Source organism: Colletes latitarsis, unplaced genomic scaffold (genome assembly GCF_051014445.1).
Source record: "Colletes latitarsis isolate SP2378_abdomen unplaced genomic scaffold, iyColLati1 scaffold0013, whole genome shotgun sequence".
Classification (NCBI taxonomy): domain Eukaryota; kingdom Metazoa; phylum Arthropoda; class Insecta; order Hymenoptera; family Colletidae; genus Colletes; species Colletes latitarsis.
The window spans coordinates 2,301,302-2,310,307 of record NW_027488368.1 but is presented as its reverse complement, the minus strand read 5'-3'; positions in this window follow the sequence as shown (position 1 = coordinate 2,310,307).

Here is a 9,006-nt window from a genome sequence, read left to right as displayed (position 1 = left end):
TGCGAAGGTACGAGCCAGATGAGAGCATATACCAGACCTATCCCAGACATAACCAGCGTTATCCTCCAAAATAATAATCGCTACAAGGTTAGTTGACTGCTTCGGTGTGGTACCGCATTACTACGTGATCCCAACCAGAAAAAGCCCAGGATCTTGCCAACAAGTTGGCGAAAAATGCGAAGGTACGAGCCAGATGTGGGCAAATACCAGACCTAACCCAGGCATAACCGGCTTTATCCTCTAAAATATTAATCGGAACCAGGTTTAATTGGCTGTTTCAGTGTGATACCACATTACTACGTGGTCCAAGCCAGAAAAAGGCCAGGATCTGGCCAACAAGTATGCGAAAAATGCGAAAATACGCGCCAGATGACGGCAAATCACAGACCTACCCGAGACATAACCGGCGTTATCCTCTAAAATATTAATCGCAACCAGGTTTAATTGACTGTTTCGCTGTGGAACTTCATTACCACGGGATCCAAACCAGAAAAAACCCAGGATCTGGCCAACAAGTATGCGAAAAATGCGAAAGTACGAGCCAGATCATTGCAAGTACCACTAACCCAAACATAACCAGCGTTATCCTCCAAAATAATAATCGCTTCCAGGTTTAATTGACTGCTTCGGTGTTGTACCGCATTACTACGTGATCCCAACCATAAAAAGCCCAGGATCTGGCCAACAAGTAGGCGAAAAATACGAAGGTACGAGCCAGATGAGGGCAAATCCCAGACCTAACCGAGACATAACCGGCGTTATCCTCTAAAATATTAATCGCAACCAGGTGTAGTTGACCGTTTCGGTGTGGTACCGCATTACTACGTGATCCAAACCAGAAAAAGGCGAGGATCTGGCCAACATGTATGCGAAAAATGCGAAAGTACGAGCCAGATGAGGGCAAATACCAGACCTAACCCAGACATGGCCGGCGTTATCATCTAAAATATTAATCGGAAGCAGGTTTATTTGACTGTTTCAGTGTGGTACCACATTACTACGTGGTCCAAGCCAGAAAAAGGCCAGGGTCTGGCCAACAAGTATGCGAAAAATGCGAAAGTACGAGCTAGATGATGGCAAATCCCAGACCTAACCGAGACATAACCAGCGTTATCCTCTAAAATATTAACCGAAACCAGGTTTAATTGACTGTTTCGGCGTGGAGCGTCATTATTACGGGATACAACCAGAAAAAACCCTGGATCTGGCCAAGAAGTATGCGAAAAACGCGAAAGTATGAGCCAGATGATTGCAAATACCAGAACTAACCCAGACATAACCAGTGTTATCCTCTAAAATACTAATCGGAGCCAGCTTTTATTGACTGTTTCAGTGTGGTACCACATTACTACGCGATCCAAACCAGAAAAAGCCCAGGATCTGGCCAACAAGTATGCGAAATCGCGAAAGTACGAGCCAGATGAGGGCAAATACCAGACCTAACCCAGACATAACCGGCGTTATCCTCTAAAATATTATTCGCAACCAGGTTTAATTGACTGCTTCGGTGTGGTAACGCATTACTACGTGATCCAAACCAGCAAAGGCCCAGGATCTTGCTAACAAGTAGGCGAAAAATGCGAAGGTACGAGCCAGATGAGGGCAAATCCCAGACCTAACCGAGACATATCAAGCGTTATCCTCTAAAATATTAATCGCAACCAGGTTTAATTGACTCTTTCGGTGTGGAATCTCATTACTACGGGATCCAAACCAGAAAAAACCCATGATGTGTCCAACAAGTATGCGAAATCGCGAAAGTATGACCCAGATGGTTGCAAATACCAGAACTAACCCAGAAATAACCAGCGTTATCCTCTAAAATACTATTCGGGACCAGCTTTTATTGACTGTTTCAGTGTGGTACCACATTACTACGTGATCCAAACCAGAAAAAGCCCAGGATCTGGCCAACAAGTATGCGAAATCGCGAAAGTACGAGCCAGATGATTGCAGATACCAGAACTAACCCAAACATAAACAGCGTTATCCTTCAAAATATTCATCGCAACCAGGTTTATTGACTGTTTCGGTGTGGTACCGCATTACTACGTGATCCAAACCAGAAAATGGCCAGGATTGGCCAACAAGTATGCGAAAAATGCGAAAGTACGAGCCAGATGTGGGCAAATACCAGACCTAACCCAGACATAACCGGCGTTATCTACTAAAATATTAATCCGAACCAGGTTTAATTGACTGTTTCTGTGTGGTACCAAATTACTACGCGATCCAAGCCAGAAAAAGGCCAGGATCTTGCCAACAAGGAGGCGAAAAATGCGAAGGTACGAGCCAGATGAGGGCAAATCCTAGACCTAACCGAGACATAACCGGCGTTATCCTCTAAAATATTAATCGCAACCAGGTTTAATTGACTGTTTCGGCGAGGAGCGTCATTATTACGGGATACAAACCAGAAAAAACCCTGGATCTGGCCAAGAAGTATGCGAAAGACGCGAAAGTATGAGCCAGATGATTGCAAATACCAGAACTAACCCAGAAATAACCAGCGTTATCCTCTAAAATACTATTCGGGACCAGCTTTTATTGACTGTTTCAGTGTGGTACCACATTACTACGTGATCCAAACCAGAAAAAGCCCAGGATCTGGCCAACAAGTATGCGAAATCGCGAAAGTACGAGCCAGATGATTGCAGATACCAGAACTAACCCAAACATAAACAGCGTTATCCTTCAAAATATTCATCGCAACCAGGTTTATTGACTGTTTCGGTGTGGTACCGCATTACTACGTGATCCAAACCAGAAAATGGCCAGGATTGGCCAACAAGTATGCGAAAAATGCGAAAGTACGAGCCAGATGTGGGCAAATACCAGACCTAACCCAGACATAACCGGCGTTATCTACTAAAATATTAATCCGAACCAGGTTTAATTGACTGTTTCTGTGTGGTACCAAATTACTACGCGATCCAAGCCAGAAAAAGGCCAGGATCTTGCCAACAAGGAGGCGAAAAATGCGAAGGTACGAGCCAGTTGAGGGCAAATCCTAGACCTAACCGAGACATAACCGGCGTTATCCTCTAAAATATTAATCGCAACCAGGTTTAATTGACTGTTTCGGCGAGGAGCGTCATTATTACGGGATACAAACCAGAAAAAACCCTGGATCTGGCCAAGAAGTATGCGAAAGACGCGAAAGTATGAGCCAGATGATTGCAAATACCAGAACTAACCCAGAAATAACCAGCGTTATCCTCTAAAATACTATTCGGGACCAGCTTTTATTGACTGTTTCAGTGTGGTACCACATTACTACGTGATCCAAACCAGAAAAAGCCCAGGATCTGGCCAACAAGTATGCGAAATCGCGAAAGTACGAGCCAGATGATTGCAGATACCAGAACTAACCCAAACATAAACAGCGTTATCCTTCAAAATATTCATCGCAACCAGGTTTATTGACTGTTTCGGTGTGGTGCCGCATTACTACGTGATCCAAACCAGAAAATGGCCAGGATTGGCCATCAAGTATGCGAAAAATGCGAAAGTACGAGCCAGATGTGGGCAAATACCAGACCTAACCCAGACATAACCGGCGTTATCTACTAAAATATTAATCCGAACCAGGTTTAATTGACTGTTTCTGTGTGGTACCAAATTACTACGCGATCCAAGCCAGAAAAAGGCCAGGATCTTGCCAACAAGGAGGCGAAAAATGCGAAGGTACGAGCCAGATGAGGGCAAATCCTAGACCTAACCGAGACATAACCGGCGTTATCCTCTAAAATATTAATCGCAACCAGGTTTAATTGACTGTTTCGGCGAGGAGCGTCATTATTACGGGATACAAACCAGAAAAAACCCTGGATCTGGCCAAGAAGTATGCGAAAGACGCGAAAGTATGAGCCAGATGATTGCAAATACCAGAACTAACCCAGACATAACCAGTGTTATCCTCTAAAATACTAATCGGAGCCAGCTTTTATTGACTGTTTCAGTGTGGTACCACATTACTACGCGATCCAAACCAGAAAAAGCCCAGGATCTGGCCAACAAGTATGCGAAATCGCGAAAGTACGAGCCAGATGAGGGCAAATACCAGACCTAACCGAGACATAACCGGCGTTATCCTCTAAAATATTAATCGCAACCAGGTTTAATTGACTGTTTCGGCGTGGAGCGTCATTATTACGGGATACAAACCAGAAAAAACCCTGGATCTGGCCAAGAAGTATGCGAAAAACGCGAAAGTATGAGCCAGATGATTGCAAATACCAGAACTAACCCAGACATAACCAGTGTTATCCTCTAAAATACTAATCGGAGCCAGCTTTTATTGACTGTTTCAGTGTGGTACCACATTACTACGCGATCCAAACCAGAAAAAGCCCAGGATCTGGCCAACAAGTATGCGAAAAATGCGAAAGTACGAGCCAGATGAGGGCAAATCCCAGACCTAACCGAGACATATCCAGCGTTATCCTCTAAAATATTAATCGCAAACAGGTTTAATTGACTGTTTCGGTGTGGAATCTCATTACTACAGGATCCAAACCAGAAAAAAACCAGGATCTGGTCAACAAGTATGCGGAATCGCGAAAGTATGAGCCAGATGGTTCCAAATACCTGAACTAACCCAGACATAACCAGCGTTATCCTCTAAAATACTATTCGGAACCAGCTTCTATTTACTGCTTCAATGTGGTACCATATTACTACGTGATACAGACCAGAAAAAGCCCAGGATCTGGCCAACAAGTATGCGAAAAACGCGAAAGTATGAGCCAGATGATTGCAAATACCAGAACTAACCCGAACATAACCAGCGTTATCCTCCAAAATATTCATCGCAACCAGGTTTAATTGACTGCTTCGGTGTGGAACCACATTACTACGTGAAACAAACCAGAAAAAGCCCAGGATCTGGCCAACAAGTATGCGAAAAATGCGAAAATACGAGCCAGATGACGGCAAATCACAGACCTACCCGAGACATAACCGGCGTTATCCTCTAAAATATTATTCGCAACCAGGTTTAATTGACTGTTTCGCTGTGGAACTTCATTACTACGGGATCCAAACCAGAAAAAACCCGGGATCTGGCCAACAAGTATGCGACATCGCGAAAGTACGAGCCAGATGAGAGCAAATCTCAGTCCTAACCCAGACATAACCGGCGTTATCTTCTAAAATATTAATCGGAACCAGGTTTAATTGACTGTTTCAGTGTGGTACCAAATTACTACGTGGTCCAAGCCAGAAAAAGGCCAGGATCTGGCCAACAAGTATGCGAAAAATGCGAAAGTACGAGCCGGATGAGGGTAAATCCCAGAACTAACCGAGACATAACCAGCGTTATCCTCTAAAATATTAATCGCAACCAGGTTTAATTGACTGTTTCAGTGTGACACCACATTACTACGTGGTCCAAGCCAGAAAAATTCCAGGATCTGGCCAAAAAGTATGCGAAATATGCGAAGGTACGAGCCAGACGAGGGCAAATCCCAGACCAAACCGAGATATAACCGGCGCTATCCTGTAGAATATTAATCGGAACCAGGTTTGATTGACTGTTTCTGAGTGGAACGTCATTATTACGGGATACAAACCAGAAAAAACCCTGGATCTGGCCAAGAAGTATGCGAAAAACGCGAAAATACGAGCCAGATGACGGCAAACCCCAGACCTAACCGTGACATAGCCGGCGTTATCTTCTAAAATATTAATCGGAACCAGGTTTAATTGACTGTTTCAGTGTGACACCACATTACTACGTGATCCAAGCCAGAAAAAGGCCAGGATCTGGCCAACAAGTAAGCGAAAAATGCGAAAGTACGAGCCAGATGAGGGCAAATACCAGACCTAACCCAGACATAACAGGCGTTATCCTATAGAATATTAATCGGAACCAGGTTTAGATGGCAGTTTCGGTCTGGTACCGCATTAGTGCGTGATCCAAACCAGAAAAGGGCCGGGATCTGGCCAACAAGTATGCGAAAAATGCTTAAGTACGAGCCAGATGAGAGCAAATCTCAGACCAAACCCAGACATAACCGGCGTTATCCTCTAAAATATTAATCGGAACCAGTTTTAATTGACTGTTTCAGTGTGGTCCCAAATTACTACGTGGTCCAAGCCAGAAAAAGGCCAGGATCTGGCCAACAAGTATGCGAAAAATGCGAAAGTACGAGCCGGATGAGGGCAAATCCCAGAACTAACCGAGACATAACCAGCGTTATCCCCTAAAATATTAATCGCAACCAGGTTTAATTGACTGTTTCTGTGTGGGATCTCATTACTACGGGATCCAAACCAGAAAAAATCCAGGATCTGGCCAACAAGTATGCGAAAAATGCGAAAGTACGAGCCGGATGAGGGCAAATCCCAGACCTAACCGAGACATATCCAGCGTTATCCTCTAAAATATAAATCGCAACCAGGTTTAATTGACTCTTTCGGTGTGGAGCGTCATTATTACGGGATCCAAACCAGAAAAAACCCTGGATCTGGCCAGGAATTATGCGAAAAACGCGAAAGTACGAGCCAGATGAGGGCAAATACAAGACCTAACCCAGACATAACCGGCGGTATCCTCTAAAATATTAATCGGAACCAGGTTTAATTGACTGTTTCAGTGTGGTACCACAGTACTACGTGGTCCAAGCCAGAAAAAGGCCAGGGTCTGGCCAACAAGTATGCGAAAAATGCGAAAGTACGAGCTAGATGATGGCAAATCCCAGACCTAACCGAGACATAACCAGCGTTATCCTCTAAAATATTAACCGAAACCAGGTTTAATTGACTGTTTCGGCGTGGAGCGTCATTATTACGGGATCCAAACCAGAAAAAACCCTGGATCTGGCCAAGAATTATGCGAAAAACGCGAATGTATGAGCCAGATGATTGCAAATACCAGTTCTATCCCAGACATAACCAGCGTTATCCTCTAAAATACTATTCGGAACCAGCTTCTATTGACTGTTTCAGTGTGGTACCACAGTACTACGTGGTCCAAGCCAGAAAAAGGCCAGGGTCTGGCCAACAAGTATGCGAAAAATGCGAAAGTACGAGCTAGATGATGGCAAATCCCAGACCTAACCGAGACATAACCAGCGTTATCCTCTAAAATATTAATCAGAACCAGGTTTATTTGACTGTTTCAGTGTGGTACCACATTACTACGCGATCCAAACCAGATAAAGCCCAGGATCTGGCCAACAAGTATGCGAAAAATGCGAAAGTACTAGCCAGATGAGGGCAAATCCCAGAACTAACCGAGACATAACCGGCGTTATCCTCTAAAATATTAATCGCAACCAGGTTTAATTGACTGTTTCGGTGTGGTACCACATTACTACGTGGTCCAAGCCAGAAAAAGGCCAGGATCTGGCCAACAAGTAAGCGAAAAATGCGAAGGTACGAGGCAGATAAGGGCAAATACAAGACCTAACCCAGACATAACCGGCGTTATCCTCTAAAATATTAATCGGAACCAGGTTTAATGGACTGTTTCAGTGTGGTACCACAGTACAACGTGGACGAAGCCAGAAAAAGGCCAGGGTCTGGCCAACACGTAAGCGAAAAATGCGAAAGTACGAGCCAGATGAGGGCAAATACCAGACCTAACCCAGACATAACCGGCGTTATCCTCTAAAATATTAATCGGAACCAGGTTTAATTGACTGTTTCAGTGTGATACCACAGTACTACGTTGTCCGAGCCAGAAAAAGGCCAGGGTCTGGCCAACAAGTATGCGAAAAATGCGAATGTACGAGCCAGATGAGGGCAAATCCCAGACCTAACCTTGACATAACTGGCCTTATCATCTAAAATATTAATCGGAACCAGGTTTAATTGACTGTTTCAGTGTGACACCACATTACTACGTGGTCCAAGCCAGAAAAAGGCCAGGATCTGGCCAACAAGTATGCGAAAAATGCGAAAATACGAGCCAGATGACGGCAAATCCCAGACCTAACCGAGACATAACCAGCGTTACCCTCTAAAATATTAATCGCAACCAGGTTCAATTGACTGTTTCGGTGTGGAATCTCATTACTACGGGATCCAAACCAGAAAAAACCCAGGATCTGGCCAACAAGTATGCGACATCGCGAAAGTATGAGCCAGATGGTTGCAAATACCAGAACTAACCCAGACGTAACCAGCGTTATCCTCTAAAATACTATTCGGAACCAGCTTCAATTGACTGTTTCAGAGTGGTACCATATTACTACGTGATCCAAACCAGAAAAGGCCCAGGATCTTGCCAACAAATAGGCGAAAAATGCGAGGGTACGAGCCAGATGAGGGCAAATCTTAGACCTAACCGAGACATAACCGGCGCTATCCTCTAAAATATTAATCGAAACCAGGTTTAATTGACTGTTTCGGCGCGGAGCGTCATTATTACGGGATCAAACCAGAAAAAACCCTGGATCTTGCAAACAAGAAGGCGAAAAATGCAAAAGTACGAGCCAGATTAGGGCAAATACCAGACCTAACTTAGACATAACCGGCGTTATCCTCTAAAATATTAATCGCAACCAGGTTTAATTGACTGTTTCGGTCTGGTACCGCATTAGTACGTGATCCAAACCAGAAAAGGGCCGGGATCTGGCCAACAAGTATGCGAAAAATGCGAAAATACGAGCCAGATGGCGGCAAATCCCAGACCTAACCGTGACATAACCGGCGTTAACCTCTAAAACATTTATCGGAACCAGGTTTATGTGACTGTTTCTGAGTGGAACGTCATTATTACGGGATCCAAACCAGTAAAAACCCTGGATCTGGCCAAGAAGTATGCGAAAAACGCGAAAGTATGAGCCAGATGACGGCAAATCCCAGACCTAACCGTGACATAACCGGCGTTATCCTGTAAAATATTAATCGGAACCAGGTTCAATTGACTGTTTCACAGTGGTACCATATTACTACGTGATCCAAACCAGAAAAAGCCCAGGATCTGGCCAGCAAGTGTGCGAGAAATGCGAAAATACGAGCCAGATGAGGGCAAATACCAGACCTAACCCAGATATA